Source organism: Trachypithecus francoisi, unplaced genomic scaffold, assembly GCF_009764315.1.
Source record: "Trachypithecus francoisi isolate TF-2019V2 unplaced genomic scaffold, Tfra_2.0 Lachesis_group5, whole genome shotgun sequence".
In the NCBI taxonomy this organism is placed as follows: Eukaryota; Metazoa; Chordata; class Mammalia; order Primates; family Cercopithecidae; genus Trachypithecus; species Trachypithecus francoisi.
In genome coordinates, this window is record NW_022681470.1 from 17,495,851 (window position 1) to 17,513,194 (window position 17,344).

Consider the following 17,344-nt stretch of genomic DNA (forward strand, 5'->3'; position numbering starts at 1 on the left):
TTGCTCACTAGAGCCTCCTTCAGGTTAGGGAGAGGAAGACATCTCAACGTCATGCATCACCCAGTGTTAACCTGTCAAGTACACCCTGTGTCAGGAACTGGGGTGAGATACAGGGAAGGAAGAATACACCTGCTTATTTCCTCTGTTGAAAGAAGGTAAAATGAAAGGTGGCAATTAATTGCCTTCAGCACATAACTGGTCAGTGGGGACAAGAAAATTGAAAGCAGTTAAGACCAACAGAGTTAAGTTTGGGTCACTTGCAGAAACCTGTTCTTTGAAGCTGTTCCATGCTTACAGTGAGTTGAGCCCTTAGATCAGCTGTTCTTGAACCTGACCACTTTAGGAATCACCTGGGGAATGTTGAGGAAAATACTGATGCCTAGGGCTGGGCGTGGTGGCCCATGCCTGTAATTCCAGCACTTTGGAAGGCCAAGGCAGGCGCATCACAAGGCCAAGAGACTGAGACCATCCTGGCCAACATTGTGAAACTCTGTCTCTACTAAAAGTACAAAAATTAGCCGGGCGTGGTGACGCTTGCCTGTAGTCCCAGCTACTCGGGAGGCTGAGGCAGGAGAATCGGTTGAACACAGGAGGCAGAAGTTGCAGTGAGCCGAGATCATGCCTCTGTACTGTAGCCTGGCAACAGAGCGAGACTCCATCTCAAAAAAAAAAAAAAAAAGAAAGAAAAAATACTGATGCCTGGGCTCCAGCACCCCACGTCCCTAGTCTGGATTTAATTAGGAGTGAGGTGTGGGCACCTCTATGGAGCAAGGAAGCCTCCCAGGTGATTCTAATGTGCAGAAATGTTGCGATACAGTCCTTCAGCTACATAGTGTTCAAAGCACTATGTTCAAAACACTACAAAGTGTTGTGTAAATGAGACATGCAGAATCTCAAAGCACCCTGGCCCTGCTGAATCAGCCCCTGCCTCTTAACAAGATGCCTCTGGTGATTCCTTTGCACAAAGCTTGGGAAGCAGCTTTCTGTCGGCTCTGTGCCTAGCACTTGGAGACCACTGCTTCATAGAGGGCAACCAGGATCTCCTTCAGCACTGAGGAAAAGCGGCCCCCAAGGCATGGTCAGGAGACCCCAGTCCTCTCAGAATGGGTCAACAATAGGGAGGGAGTGAAGCTCGAAGGACAGGTTCAGGCTTGGGGGAACTCATGGTTTAAAATGGCTCCCTTCCCTGGGTTGCTGCCTCTGGGCTGTTCTGGAACTGCAGTGATTCATTGTGCTTTTGAGTTTTGGGGCTTTCTTCTCACTATTGCTGGATAGTCTGTTAGAGTTAGAAGTGGAATGAGTCGAGGCAGGCTGGGGGCCTCTCCCTTGCTGCTGGGAAGGGCCAGCACATTCCTCGTTCCTATGAGGAAGATGCACGTGTATACAATAACCACCACACTTCTTTATACTCCACCTAAAACATGTAAATAACCTCAAACTGTTACTCCAAGTATAATGTGAATACAGCTTGGCAAGGAATTTAATATTTACAAAACTATAAAATGTTTTGTAATACAATTTCTTTACAAAAGGTGTCACGAGGGATTAGAAAATAAATTCAACTATTGTCCTTTATTGCCACCTGGTATAAATCATAACGTTAAGCTCAGAGTGGAACTTTCGCTGCTATTCTTGAGGTTATACTCAGTGCCCAACAGAGAGATGTTAAGGTAATCCCACATTAACTGATGAAAGCTGAAAAAAACATGATTTGTTATGTAAGGCAAAGTACATAGTAGTCAAAGCAAAGATTCTGTAGCTTTGTACAGCATATGTGCAGTGAACCCAGAATTGTTAATAATTCAAGCCTTGCAATCCACAGATAAGGTGCAGTTCCTCTGTGTCCCTAGTAGAATTCATATTCAACTAATCAACTTGACTTGTCGCTTTCATTTGTCCCAACCTAGGCTGATACCATTTTTTCAACAAATATTTAATTTAGCACTTCTCCGGGTCACATTGGTCCAGGCACCAAGAATAACATGAAGAGCCTTGGGCAGATGTGACAGTTACACAAACACCCCAACCCATATGGTTAAGTATTACCATAATAACATCTGAGTCAGCTTTGAAGATGGATAAATTCTTTACGAGGAAAAGTGAGAAGGTTGACAGAGTGGCATAATCAAACTCCCCTCCACAGACTTTTATGTCTAGTGTTGTATTTCATAAAACATTCTCATTGCTTTTTTTTTTTTTTTTTTTTTGCGATGGAGTCTCACTCTGTTGCCAGGCTGGAGTGCAGTGGTGCGAACTCGGCTCACTGCAGGCTCCATCTCCCGGGTTCAAGCGGACATTTTCATTTCTATCATGAAAACACAGGTTAAATGATTTGCTGAAGGTCATGGCTAAATACAGGCAGAGCTGGAGTTCCTTCTCAGATGCAGTTTGTGCTCCATGTACATTTAAGGCACAGGCAAGTGCTGCAATATGACAAATCTAGAGAGATTGTCGGGTATAACCCTTTAATCTTATGTGACAGTGCTTTACTATTTAATGATTTATTGTGTAATTTTTAAGAAATCAAATCTTGCTCTGACTTCTATGCGGACAGGCCTAGTTTCTTTCAGAGCCTGTTGTCAGTAATATACGATAAGCGTGTGGATAATGGGGAGGCTCTACAGCATCTTAAGTCACTTTGCTGTGGGTGAGTTGGCCATTTCATGTCAACTTCCTGCCCAAAGAAAACTTTAGAAATCGAAACCTCCAAGCATGTACGGTCTTCTTGTCTTCATAATTGAGTATACTTTCAGCTCAGAGAGATTTATTCTATTGGGAGGTAGTAAAGGCTATAATAACCTCTGGAAGGTAACATCTGGAAGTTGCCCCTGATGAACAGCTGACCCCTGCTTGATGACGGTTTCATGGGTGAAAAAGCTACAGGAGTGTGGGTCTTCCAGCCACCTAGTGTGAGCCTTGGAAACAGCTTCACCAAACAGCCTGGCCGATGCCTCTCTTCTAGCCAATTGTGATAGGAATGCATTACTTTTCCACCGTGCCTCAGTCCTCCCAACTTCTCCGGCCACTGGTAAAGTAAGGACAAGTTCCGAAAACCCAGCTTCCTACCTAGTTCTCCTGACTGCCCTGGAAAACTTACACAAGCTCGGCATCTATAGAATGTTGAGCAAAGGTCAGGTGCGGTGGCTCACACCTGTAATCCCAGCACTTTAGGAGGCTGAGGCGGGCAGATCACAAGGTCAGGAGTTCGAGACCAGCCTGGCCACTATGGTGAAACCCTGTATCTACTAAAAATACAAAAATTAGCTGGGCATGGTGACAGGTGCTTGCAGTCCCGGCTACTCAGGAAGCTGAGCCAGGAGAATCACTTGAACCCGGGACGTGGAGGTTGCACGATAGAGCAAGACTCCATCTCAAAAAAAGAAACAACCACAACAAAAAATGTTGAGCAAGGCCAGCAAAGCAATCTTAGCAAAAATAAAAGCATGAAACAATAGTAAGGAAGATGTTTATAGCCTAGGATGCAGATGCCCGAGGCAAGAAGAGGACAGGGGTAAATGCTAACTGGAAAATTATGTGTCCTCAATTTCAGACAGAAGCTCAATGGCCCCATCTTCCTGTTTCCTATTCTGTCTCTGAGGTAGAGAATCTCTAATAAGCTCAGTGAGGAATGGAGCCCCAGAAACCATTATATCAGGAAAGTAGATTTTGGTGGGAGGGGTACTTTCATTAGAAAGAGGCATTTGATCAGTTCTGTTCTAGTTAAGGAAAAATAACCTCACCTTTCATTTTATTTCTTTTTCTGCCCTTAGGATGATGAGATGTCAGAGTAGGGCTCAGGGAGAAAGGGTGAAAGAGGAGACCATTTAAGATGGCATCTAAGCCTGGGCAACATGGCAAAACACCTTCTCTACAAAATATGCAAAAATTAGCCAGGGATGGATGGCATCTAAGCCTGGGCAACATGGCAAAACACCTTCTCTACAAAATATGCAAAAATTAGCCAGGGATGGTGGTGCATGCCTCTAGTCCCAGCTACTCAGGAGGCTGAGGTGGGAAGATCTCTTGAGCCCCAGAAGGTGGAGGTGGCAGTGAGCCGACATTGTGCCACTGCACTCCAACCTGGGCGACAGAGAGAGATGCTGACTCTCTCTCTCTCTCTATATATATATTTTTAAGATGGAATCTTGCTTTGCCACCCAGGCTGGAGTGTGGAGTGCAGCGGCGTGATCTTGGCTCACTGCAATCTCTGCGTGCTGGGTTCATGCGATCCTCCTGCATCAGCCTCCTGAGTAGCTAGGATTACAAGCACATGTCACTACGACTGGCTAAGTTTTTCTGCATTTTCAGTAGAGATGGAGTTTCGCCATGTTGGCCAGGTTGGTCTCGAACTCCTGACCTGAAGTGATCCACCCACCTTGGCCTCCCAAAGTACTGGAATTACAGGCGTGAGCCACTGCGCCCGGCCTAAATAATTTTTTTTTTTTTTTTTGAAGATGGTGTGTTAAAGTGGAAAGAAAGCTTGTTTGAAATTCCTAAGTCCAGCACAATGGTAGGAAGTCCATGGGGATCTGAGGTTGCAGGGCAAGCTAGCAATCCTGCCCATTTGTTTGGTGTGTCCCTGTGCATACATGCTTCAGGAATCTAGATGGAGAGGTCTGGAGAATGAGGGTATGTGCTCGCTAACCGGGCTCAACTCACAGGTACTGTGATTACAAACCTGTCATGACCAGCAACCTCTCAACTGGGCACGCATCCTCTTTGGGACTGTTCCCCAAAGTTCTTGCTCTGTTTGCCTTTTCTGGCAGAAACATGAGGAAAGGCAGGCTCAGCTCAATCCACCTCCAGTCATACACCATCACTAAGTGACTTCCCTTGACATGCTTCTATCAGATACACCCTGAATGACTGTCTCATTGGTCAGAAACCTGTACAGACTCAGCCACCCTTACCAACTCATTTTCATGTGCAGAAAGCTCGAATTGGAAGGAGCTCCAACATAAGACCTGGAAGTTGCACTTGTCTCCACTTGGTGCTGAAGAGAGTCCAAAAATGCCCCCATAGAGTAGGAACACGTTCTAGACCAGAGCTATGTTTTATCATACATTTATTAAATGGATTGATATTGTTTATATACCCTTTGTTCCTAAAATTATTCCAGGATGCATTATAAAATTCACATAGCACAAAATGCAATTTTAAGAACCGTGGTTTTAGAATTGGGACAAAGGGAATACAAGGGCAGGACAGATAAGATGAAACCAGTTATAAAATCATACAAGCAGCACTCGCTGTGAGAAGGACAAGTAGTCGTATTTGTTTGCAGGACGTAAATGAGTCAGGTACTGACCTTGAATGCAAATTAAGGACCGTAGATAGATGGTAAATGCTCAGCTCTAGAGCAGGTGTTTGCTTGGTTTCTCTGCCAAAGGCATTCAAGTAAGGTGACTTCTGGAAAACAGGGAAGCGTTAGAGTGGCTTTCTTTAAATGTTGCAAGGGAATCTTTAGCATTGTATCAAATCCATCTCTTGACCAGTGTGGGGATCTCCATCACAGACATCCGGCCATAGCTCTGAGGGCAACTGGCTCCTGCATTTTGAGGCGCCTTTCAAAAACTTCCTGCAATGCCGTGAAATCTGCCTTTCTGTAACTTTGATGAAGCTGCAGATAAAGCGTTCTGCTCCCTTGCAGAGTCTTGCTCAAATTTGGGAGGATGTGGATGGGTAGGTTGGCAGGGATACTACTAGCCGGATGATTTTGTGAGAGGCTGAAAAATGCAGCCCCTGCAAAGCTCTCTGGGATTTGTAAGTGTGACCTTACTTGAAAAAATGGTCTTTGCAGGGGTGATTAAGGATCTTGAGTTAGAAAGATTATTCTGAATTATCCAAGTGGGTCCTAAATGCTATCACAAATGTCCTTATGAGAAAGAAGCAGAGGGAGGCTGGGTGTGGTGGTTCACACCTGTAATCTTAGCACTTTGTGAGGCTGAGTGGGAAGGATGCTTGAGCCCAGCAGTTCAAGACCAGCCTGGGCAACATGGTGAAACCCCATCTCTGTTTAAAAAAAGGATTAGCTGGACATGATTGGTGCATGCCTGTAGTCTCAGTTACTCAGGAGGCTGAGGTGGGAGGATCACTTGAAACTGGGAAGTCGAAGCTGCCACAGTAAGCCATGATCACACCACTGCACTCCAATCTGGGTGAGAGAACAAGACCCTGTCTCAAGAGAAAGAGAAAGAGAGAGAGAGATTTGACTCACACAGAGATGATGTGAAGATGGAAGAGAGATTAGAATGATGTGGCCACAAGCCAAACAATGGCAGCAGCCACAGAAAGCTGGAAGAGGTAAGGAATGAATTCTGCCCTATGGCCTCCAGTGGGGAGTGTGGCCCCACCAACAACTTGATTTGGGCTCAATGAAACTGATTTTTTACTTCTTGCCTCCATAATTGGTGAGAATGAATGTGCTGTTTTAATTCACCCAGCGTGAGGTCATTTGCTTCAGCAGCCACAGGAATCTCATGCAGATTTCTGGGCACATGTATGTTCTCTCCCCTTAGTCCTTCATCTGCCATGATGGCCATCATCACTCAGTTTGCACCATAGTCACTCAATCTACATCATCATCTTTCAATCTGCACCATCATCACTCAGTCTACACAATCATTACTCAGTCTATGCACTCATCACTCAGTCTACACAATCTTCACTCAGTCTACACCATCATCACTCAGTCTGCACCATCGTCACTCAGTCTACATCATCATCTTCCAATCTGTGCCATCATCACTCAGTCTATGCAATCATCACTCAGTCTACACAATCATCACTCAGTCTACACCGTCATCACTCAGTCTACACCATCATCATTCGGTCTACACCATCATCACTCAGTCTGTACCATCATCACTCAGTCTGCACCATCATCACTCAGTCTACATCACCATCTTTCAGTCTGCACCAGCATCAGTCAGTCTACGCAATCATCACTCAGTCTATGCAATCATCACTCAGTCTACACCATCATCACTCAGTCTATACCATTATCACTCAGTATACACCATCATCACTCAATCTACATCATCATCTTTCAATCTGCACCAGCATCACTCAGTCTACGCAATCATCATTCAGTCTACACCATCATCACTCAGTCTGCACCATCATCACTCAATCTACATCAGCATCACTCAATGTACACCATCATCACTCGGTCTGCACTATCATCCCTCAGTCTCTGCTATCATCACTCTGTATGCCACCATCACTCATTCTGTGCTATAATCACTCAATGTGCACCATCGTCACTCGATCTACATGATCATCACTCAATCTGCACTATCATCACTCAATCTGTGCTATCATTACTCAGTGTACACCATCATCACTCAATGTATACCATCATCACTCAATCTGCACTATCATCACTCAATCTGTGCTATCATCACTGAATGTATGCCATCATTACTCAGTCTACATGATCATCACTCAGTCTGCACAATCATCACTTAGTCTGCACTACCATCACTCAGTCTGTGCTATCATCACAGAATGTATGCCGTCATCACTCAACCTACATGATCATCACTCAATGTACACCATCATCACTCAATCTGCACTGTCATCACTCAATCTGTGCTATCATCACTGAATGTATGCCATCATCACTCAACCTACACAAACACCACTCAATCTGCACTATCATCACACAATCTGCACTATCATCACTCAATCTGTGCTATCATTACTTGGTGTACACCATCATCACTCAGTCTACACAATCATCACTCAATCTGCACTATCATCACTCAATCTGTGCTATCATCACTGAATATATGCCATCATCACTCAATCTACACGGTCATCACTCAATCTGCACCAGTCACTCAGCCTATGCCATCATCACTCAATCTGCACCATTATCACTCAATCTACACCATCATCACTCAGTCTACACCAACATCACTCAATCTACAGACCCAGCACATTATTCAAACTCCTCCAGTACTCTCAGAAAACTTCCTGATGGGTTCTTCTAGCTGACAAGCATCTTCTAGGGATACTGTGGGGATTAAACAAACTAATACTTTTAAGCCCTTAAAATGGTGCCTGGCACAAAGTAGATAGTATTTATAAATATTTGTTAAATTGGATAAAGACATAGAATCCTGTTTTGCCTACCAAGGTTCTTGCTTTTATAATGCTCTTCCTCTGTCAGATGTTCAGGAGTGAGGGAATATTTTGCATTTAGTCTTGGCTTAAAAAGACTAAGTGTAAAAATTCCCCTTCACAACGTTCCCAATTTTATAACTAAAGGTTGTGGTTAGAAGTGTTAGAGCCATGAGGTCTCATGAAGTCTTACAGGTGTTCCACTAAGGAAAGAATACAGGAAAATGCTTGTTTCCTACCACAGCTTCTTCCCTTGGAGAAAAAAGGCTAAGATTTAAATCGGGTTCTGGTCATTTGAGTTCCTATTGATTTAAAATTCTTTTGTTCCCTATTCCCTGTATTTGAAGAACAGGATATTATCCTCTTTCTCAGTAAAGGAAGACAGACCCCGCCCCAACTCCACACCCGGAGAGATCCACCATTAGAATACAAATAGGGACCCTCCATTAGACTAGGAGTGGAGACCAAGACAGACCCAATTTTGTCACTACTTGTGTGACTTTGAGCAAAGCCCTTAACCGTTTTTATTTTATTTTAAGATAAAGTCTTACTCTCTTACCCAGGCTGGAGTGCAGTGGCATGATCATGGCTTATTGTAGCCTCAAACTCCCAGGCTCAAGCAACCCTCCCACTTTAGCCTCCCAAGTAGCTGGTACCACAGGTGGTACTCCTAATTTTTTTTTTTTAAGATGGAGTCTCACTCTGTCACCCAGGCTGCAGTGCAGTGGCATGATCTCAGCTCACTGCAACCTCCGTCTCTTGGGCTTAAGCAATTCTCCTGCTTCAGCCTCCTGAGTAGCTGGGATTACAGGAGTGCACCACCCCGCCTGGCTAATTTTTGTATTTTTAGTAGAGACGGGTTTTTGCCATGTTGGCCAGACTGGTCTTGAAGTCTTGACCTCAGGTGATCCCCCGTCTTAGCCTCCCAAAGTGCTGGGATTACAGGTTTGAGCCACTGCGCCCCACCTCCTAGCTAATTTTTAAAATTCATTTGTTGAGATAGGGTCTTGAACTCCTGTGCTAAAGCGATCTTCCTGCTTCAGCCTCCCAGAGTGCAGGGATTACAGCATGAGCCACCGTATCCGGCCCTTAACCATTCTAAGACTGTAATTTTAAAAATGTCTTTTAACTTTTCTGGTTAATGCTTTTTGTCTTGCTGTAAACATCTAAAAATATCCTTTCTTTGGCTCACCATGATGTTTTTTTCCCAAGTCAGTTCAAATGACTTCAAACACTCTGGTAGAAAATCTTTTAACAAAAGACCACTTGTCTGTTTTCTATGTGACTTATTAGTCTATATTGTGCTCTCATAAATTGAGTACTTTTTCTACTGTGGCTCTTTGCTGTGTTGAAAACTCAAGAGCCAGCAGTGGGCTCTGTCAAAGCGTAACCATAGTGTGAAGAAAACTGATACATAATTGTGATTCCAGGACAGGTTTTCTAGGATGGCTGGAGTGCATGTACTTTTCAATAAAGATAGGGCACCTAAAAGTGATTTAATTTTTATTACTTCAAGTGGATTTTCATATAAATACATTTTGTTGTTGTTAGACTGCATCTCAGTGTAGGAGGGTGGTCAGGAGGTGTGGTTTGGGAAATATAGACATCATTCTAAGGCACCAAGCATCCCCACCACCTTCTAACTTCCCAACATAGCCAAATGGGCAGTTCTGCCTAATCTCAGGAATCGTCTTTAAAACAAGCTTTAAAATGAAGTCAGAGCAAAGTTAACAACTGCAAAATTTAGGTGGTAGACATGTGTTTTCATTGTACCATTCTTTCAACTTTTTTGTATCTTTGAAATTTTACAGTAAAAGTGTTGAAAAGATTTAGGGCCATGAATTCACAGTGTAGAGATGAGATGAACTCTCCAGGCTTGGGTGTGGGGAAGACTGTGGGGAGGTAATAACGAGTTACTTTCTCTTGCAGTCTACCTAGTAGGCTTTATACTTGAAGGGATTATTTATACTTGAAGGCAGCCTCCCTGCCTTCTTCCTGGGGTCTTACTCTTTCTTTCCCCACTTCAACGAGTGATATAAGAAATAATATGCTGAATGGAGTCTAACATTAGTGATGAATCAGATGGGCTTCCTTTGCAACTAGTGGGTCTAGGCCAGTCCTCTACCACATTCCACAGCCCTTAGCTGAACACTGCTCACAAACATCTTGCTGGTATTAGGGAAAGGGGTTCTAATACTTTTTAAAAATTTTATAATTTAATTTCAATTGTTTTTGGGAAAACAGGTGGTTTTTGGTTACACGGATAAGTTCCTTAGTGGTGATTCCCAAGATTTTGGCATGCTCATCACTGGAGCAGTACATGCTGTACCCAATGTGTAGTCTTTTATCCTTCACTTCCCTCCCACCCTTCCCCCAGTCTCCAAAGTCCATTATATTATTTTTATGCCTTTGTGTCCTCATAGCTTAGCTCCCACTTATAAGTGATAAGATATGATATTTGGTTTTCCATTCCTAAGTTACTTCACTTAGAATAATGGTCTCCAACTCCATCCAGGTTGCTGCAAATGCCATTATTTCATTTCTTTATATGGCTGAGTAGTATTTCCTTGTATATCACATTTTCTTGTAGATTATATTTATATAATCATATTTTTTTATTCACTTATTGGTTGATGGGAATTTAGGCTGGTTCCATATTTTTGCAATTGTGAATTGTGCTGCTATAAACATGCATATGCAAGTGTCTTTTTCATATAATGACTTATTTTCCTCTGGGTAGATACGCAGTATTGGGATTGCTGGATCAAATGGTTGTTCTACTTTTAGTTCTTTAAGGAACTTCCATACTGTTTTCCATAGTGGTTTCACTAGTTTACCTTCCCACCAGCAGTGTAAACGTGTTCTCTTTTCACCACATTCATGCCAACATTATTTTTTGATTTTTTAATTATGGTCATTCTTGCAGGAGTAAGGTGGTATCTCATTGTGGTTTTAATTTGCATTTCCCTGATAGTGATGTTGAGCATTTTTTTCAAATGTTTGTTGGCCATTAGTATATCTTCTTTTGAGAATTGTCTATTCATACCTTTTGCCCATTTTTGATGGATTTTTTTTTTCTTATTTGTTTGAGTTCCTTGTAGATTCTGGATATTAGTCCTTTGTTGGGTGAAGGAGCTTTTTAGTTTAATTAGGTCTCATCTATTTATTTTTGTTTTTGCTGCATTTGCTTTTAGGTTCTTAGTCATTAACTCTGCCTAAGCCAATGTCCGGAAGAGTATTTCCAATGTTATATTCTAGAATTTTTATGGTTTCAGGTCTTAAAGTCTTTGATCCATGTTAATATTTTTTATAAGGTGAGAGATGAGGATCCAGTTTCATTCTTCTACATGTGTCTTGCCAATTATCCCAGCACCATTTGTTGAATAGGGTGTTTTTCTCTACTTTATGTTTTTGTTTGCTTTGTCGAAGATCAGTTGACTGTAAGTATTTGGCTTTATTTCTGGGTTCTCTATTCTGTTCCATTGGTCTACATACCTGCTTTTATACCAGTACCATAGTGTTTTGGTAACTATGGCCTTGAACTATAGTTTGAAGTCAGGTAATATGATACCTCCAGATTTGTTCTTTTTGCTTAGGCTTACTTTGGCTATGCGGGCTGTTTTTAGGTTCCATATGAGTTTTGGGATTGTTTTTTCTAGTTCTATGAAGAATGATGATGGTATTTTGATGGCAATTGCATTGAATTTGTAGATTGCTTTTGGCAGTATGGTCATTTTCACAATATCGATTCCTCTCATCCATGAACATGGAATGTGTTTCCATTTGTTTGTGTTGTTGATGATTTCTTTTAGGAGTGTTTTGTAGTTTTTCTTTTAGAGATCTTTCATCTCCTTGGTTAGGTATATTCCTGAGTATTTTATTTTTTGCAGCTGTTGTAAAAGAGATTGAGTTATTGATTTGATTCTCAGCTTAATTGCTGTTCATGTATAGCGGTGCTACTGATTTGTGTACATTGATTTTGTATCCTGAAACTTCACTGAATTCATTTATTGAATTTAGGAGCTTTTTGGATGAGTCTTTAGGGTTTTCTGGGTATATGATCATATCATTGATGAGCAATGACAGTTTAACTTCCTCTTTACTGATTTGGATGCTCTTTATTTTTTTCTCTTGTCTGATTGCTCTGGCTAGGACTTCCAGTACTATGTTGTATAGCAGTGGTGAAAGTGGGTATCCTTGTCTTGTTGCAGTTCTCAGGGGGAATGCTTTCAACTTTTCTCTGTTCAGTATAATGTTGGCTGTGGGCTTCTTATGGATGGTTTTTATTACCCTGAGGTATGTCCCTTCTATGTTAACTTTGTTGAGGGTTTTAATCATAAATGGATGCTGGATTTTGTCAAATGCTTTTTCTGAGTCTATTGAGATGATCATATGATTTTGTTTTTAATTCTGATTATGTGGTATATTACATTTATTTATTTATTGACTTGCATACGTTAAACCATCCCTGCATCCCTGAAACCCACTTGACCATGGTGGATTATCTTTCTGATATGCTGTTGGATTTGGTTAGCTAGTATTTTGTTGAGGAGTTTTGCATCTATGTTCATTAAGGATATTGATCTGTAGTTTTCTTTTTTTGTTGTTTGTCCTTTCCTCGTTTTGGTATTAGGGTGATACTGGCTTCATAGAATGATTTAGGGAGGATTCTTCTTTATCTTTTGGAATAATTTCAGTAAGATTAGTACCAGTTCTTCTTTGAATGTCTGATAGAAATCAGCTGTGAATCCATCTGGCCCTGGACTTTTTTTGTTGGAATTTATTTCTGTTTCAATGTTGCTACTTTTAATTGGTCTGTTCAGAGATTCTATTTCTTCCTGTTTTAATCTAGGAGGGTTGTATATTTCTAGACATTTATCTGTCTCCTCAAGGTTTTCTAGTTTGTGCATGCAAAGGTGTTCATAGTAACCATGGATGTTCTTCTGTATTTCTGCAGTATCAGTTGTAATATCTCCTGTTTTGTTTCTAATTGAGCTTATTTGGATCTTCTCTCTTCTTTCCTTGGTTAATCTCACTAATAATCTATTAATTTTGTTTATCTTTGCAAAGACTAGCTTTTTGTTTCATTTATCTTTTGTATATTTTTGCCTAAATTTCATTTAGTTCTGCTCTGATGTTTGTTATTTCTTTTCTTCTGCTGAGTTTGGGTTTGGTTTGTTCTTGTTTCTCTAGTTCCTTGAGGTGTGACCTTAGATTGTCTGTTTGTGCTCTTTCAGACTTTTCGATGTAGATATTTAATGATATGAACTTTCCTCTTAGCATTGCTTTTGCTGTATCCCAGAGGTTTTAATAGGTTATGTCACTATTACTGTTCTGTTCAAATAACTTTTAAAATTTCCATCTTGATTTTATTGTTGACCTAAAGATCATTAAGAGCAGGTTATTTAATTTCCATGTATTTGTAGAGTTTCGAGGGTTCCTTTTGGAGTTAATTTCCAGTTTTATTCCACTGTGATCTGAGAGGATATTAGATATAATTTTGATTTTCTTAAATGTATTGAGACTTGTTTTGTGATCTATCATGGTCTATCTTGGACAGTGTTCCATGTGCTAATGAAAAGAATGTATATAATGCAGTTGCTGGGTAGAATGTTCTGTAAATATCTGTTATGTCCATTTGTTCTAAGGGATAGTATGAGTCCATTGTTTCTTTGTTGACTTTCCGTCTTGATGACCGGTTTAGTGCTGTCAGTGGAGTACTGAATTCCCCTACTATTATTGTGTTGCTATCTCATTTCTTAGGTCTAGTAGTAGTTGGTTTATGAATTTGGGAGCTCCAATGTTAGGTGCACATGTATTTAGGATTGTGATATTTTCCTGTTGGACTAATCCTTTTATCATTATAGAATGCCCACTTTCTCTTTTTATTGTTGTTGTTTTAAAGTCTCTTTTGTCTGATGTAAGAATAGTTACTTGTGCTTGCTTTTGGTTTCCATTTGCATGTAATATATTTTTCCACCCTTTTACCTTAAGTTTATGAGTCCTTATGTGTTAGGTGAGTCTCTTGAAGAGAGCAGATACTTGGTTGGTTGATTTTTATCCATTCTGCCATTCTGTATCTTTTAAGAGGAGCATTTAGGCCATTTACATTCAACATTAGTATTAAGATGTGAGGCATGGTTCTATTCCTTATGCTAGTTGTTACCTAAATACCTTTTTTCCCCCATTTTGTGTGTTTGTTTGTGTGTGTGTGTGTTTTGTAGGCCCTGTGAGATTTATGTTTTAAGAAGGTTCTATTTTGGTGTATTTCAAGGTTTTGTTTCAAGATTTAGAACTCCTTTTAGCATTTGTTGTAGTGCTGGTTTGGCATTGGTGAATTCTCTCAGCATTTGTTTGTCTGAAAAAGATTTTTTCTTGTCTTCATTTGTGAAGCTTAGTTTTTCTGGATACAGAATTCTTGGTTGACAATCATTTTGTTTCAGGAGGCTAAAATATAGGACCCTAATCCCTTCTGGCTTTTAAGGTTTCTGCTGAGAAATCGGTGTTAATCTGACAGGTTTTCCTTTATAGGTTCCCTGATCCTTTTGTCTCACTGCTCTTAAGATTCTTCTTTCATCTTGACTTTAGATAACCTGATGACTGTGTGCCTAGGTGATGATCTTTTTTGTGTTGCATTTTCCAGGTGTTCTTTGAGTTTCTTGTATTTGGATATCTAGATCTCTAGCAAGGCCAGGGAAGTTTTTCTCATTTATTTCCTCAAATAAGTTTTCCAAACTTTTAGATTTCTTTTCTTTCTCAAGAACACCAATTATTCTTAGGTTTCGCCATTTATCATAATCCCAAATTTCTTGGAGGCTTGTTCATTTTTAAAAAATCTTTTTTCTTTGTCTCTGTCAGATTGAGTTAATTTGAAAGCCCTGTCTTCGAGCTCTTTAGTTCTTTCTTCTACTTGTTCTATTGTCGAAACGTTCCGGTGCATTTTGTATTTCTCTAAGTGTCTTTCATTTCCAGAAATTGTGATTGTTTTTTCCTTATATTTATTTCTCTGGAGAATTTTTCATCCATATCCTGTATTGTTTTTTAAATTTCTTTAAGCTGGTTTTCAAGTGTCTCTGGTATATCCTTGAGTAGCTTAATAATCAACCTTCTGAAATCTTTTTCTGGCAATTCAGAGATTTCTTCTTGGTTTGGATCCATTGCTAGGGAGCTAGTGTGATCTTTTGGGGGTGTTATAGAACCCCGTTTTGTCATATCACCAGAATTACTTTTCTGGTTCCTTCTTATTTGGGTAGACTATTTCAGTGGAAAGGCCTAGAACTCAAGGCTTATTGTTCAGATTCTTTTGTGCCATGGGTTCTTCCCTTGATGTGGGGCGCTCCCCCTTTCCCTTGGGATGGAGCTTCCTGAGAGCTGGACTGCAGCGATTGTTATTGTTCTTCTGGGCGTATCCACTCAGTGGGTCCACCAGGCTCTGGGCTGATGCTGGAGAATGTCTGCAGAGTCTCATGATGTGATCCATCTTCAGGTCTCCAAGCCATGGATACCAGTTCCTGCTCTGGTGGAGGTGGCAGGGAGTGAAATAGACTGTGAGAGCCCTTGGTTGTAGATATGCTTAGTGTGCTGGCTTTCTTGAATGCTGGTTATGCCAGCAGTGAAGTTGTCACGTGGACAAATTCAGGACCTCTGGTTAGCCAGGATGTTACAGACAGTGGAATTAGCTGTTTTCTCCTTCCTGGGAACAGGGTTATTCTGCAATGAGTTGCTGTAATGGCCTGAGTTGGCTGGCCTCTAGCCAGGAGGTGGTGGTTTCAAGAGAACACCAGCTATGGTAGTAGAAGGGGGCTATAAGCTTGTCGTAAGTTGGCCAGGATAAGTATTCAGGTTTCTCGGATGATAGGTGAGGCCATAAAGCTCCCAAGAATTTATGTCTTTTGTGATCAGTTATCAGGGTGGGTAGAGAAACACCATGGTGGGGTTGGGCAGGGATAGGTAGGTCTAGGCTCAGACTCTCCTTGGGTAGGACTTGCCATTACCATTGTGCAGGATGAGGGGGTGGTTCTTAGGCCAATGGGGTTACGTTCCAGAAGGGATTATGGCTGCCTCTGCTGTGTCATCTAGTTCACCAGGGAAGTGGGAGATAGCTGGTAGCGAGAGGCCTCCCCATGCAGTTGGTGAGGCTGGTCTCACTCCTGCAGTGCCCCACTCAGCCCTTGCCCCAGGCTGTAAGCTTCCCCACTAAGAAACTAAGCACAAGTTTCAGGCCTTACCCCTCCATGTCTGCCCACATCGTTGGTGGTGGCTCCTGCGCTCATATCTGCAGCAGTTACCATTTACCCACTGGATTCTGCTCAAGAAAATTCATGCCTCATAAAAATTATTACAAATTTCAGTTGGAAGCTTCTTTCACCCTGTTTAAGACCTCCCTAATTCTGCTGTCTGCCTTCCCTGAGGGCTCCTGTGAGATGTAGTCCACGGATGGCTTTCCTGGGCTTGAACTGGAGACTGGGAGTGCCTACAAGGCTCTTCCCACTGCTGCTTCTACTTTTGTATTTCGTGCGGTTCCCTAAATCTGTTTCAGCTCTAGGTAGAGTTAAATCCTTCTTCTGTGATCTGGATTTTCAGATTCTCCAGTGGGGATGTGTGTTCAGAGGTAAGTTTTCCCTCTTTCACACATTGAGAACTCACAATTTTTTGACTGTCTTGCAGAATTTGCAGTGGTGTGCTGCTTCTTTCAAAGGATTTGTAAATTATTTTGGCTTGCCTGGCGTGTTCCTATGGTGGTCCTTGGAGCAAAAGTCCACGGTGAGTCTCCACACTGTTCTGTCTGTCCAAGTGGGAGCTGCATGTTAGCCCTGTCTCCCTGTCTCCTATCCATCATCTTCCTCCAGATCTACCTTTTTTTTTTTAATGACTAATAAACACTTCTGTGGTGATAAAAAAAAATGAGATTTATTAATTAAAAATGGATGATATGTTTATCTTTGTCTGAGTTAACAGATCAGACAGATTTGCAAAGCTATGATCATTGATGTATTACATTTTTGATCCTTTTTCTGACACTTTTTTTTTGAGACGAGTCTTTTTCTGTCACCCAGGCTGGAGTGCAGTGGCACGATCTTGGCTTACCATAAGCTCTGCCTCCCAGGCTCAAGTGATCTTCCCACCTCAGCCTCCTGAGTAGCTTGGACTATAGCTGTGTGCCACCACGCCTGGCTACTTTTTTTTTTTTTTTTTTTTGGTAGAGGCAGGACTTTGC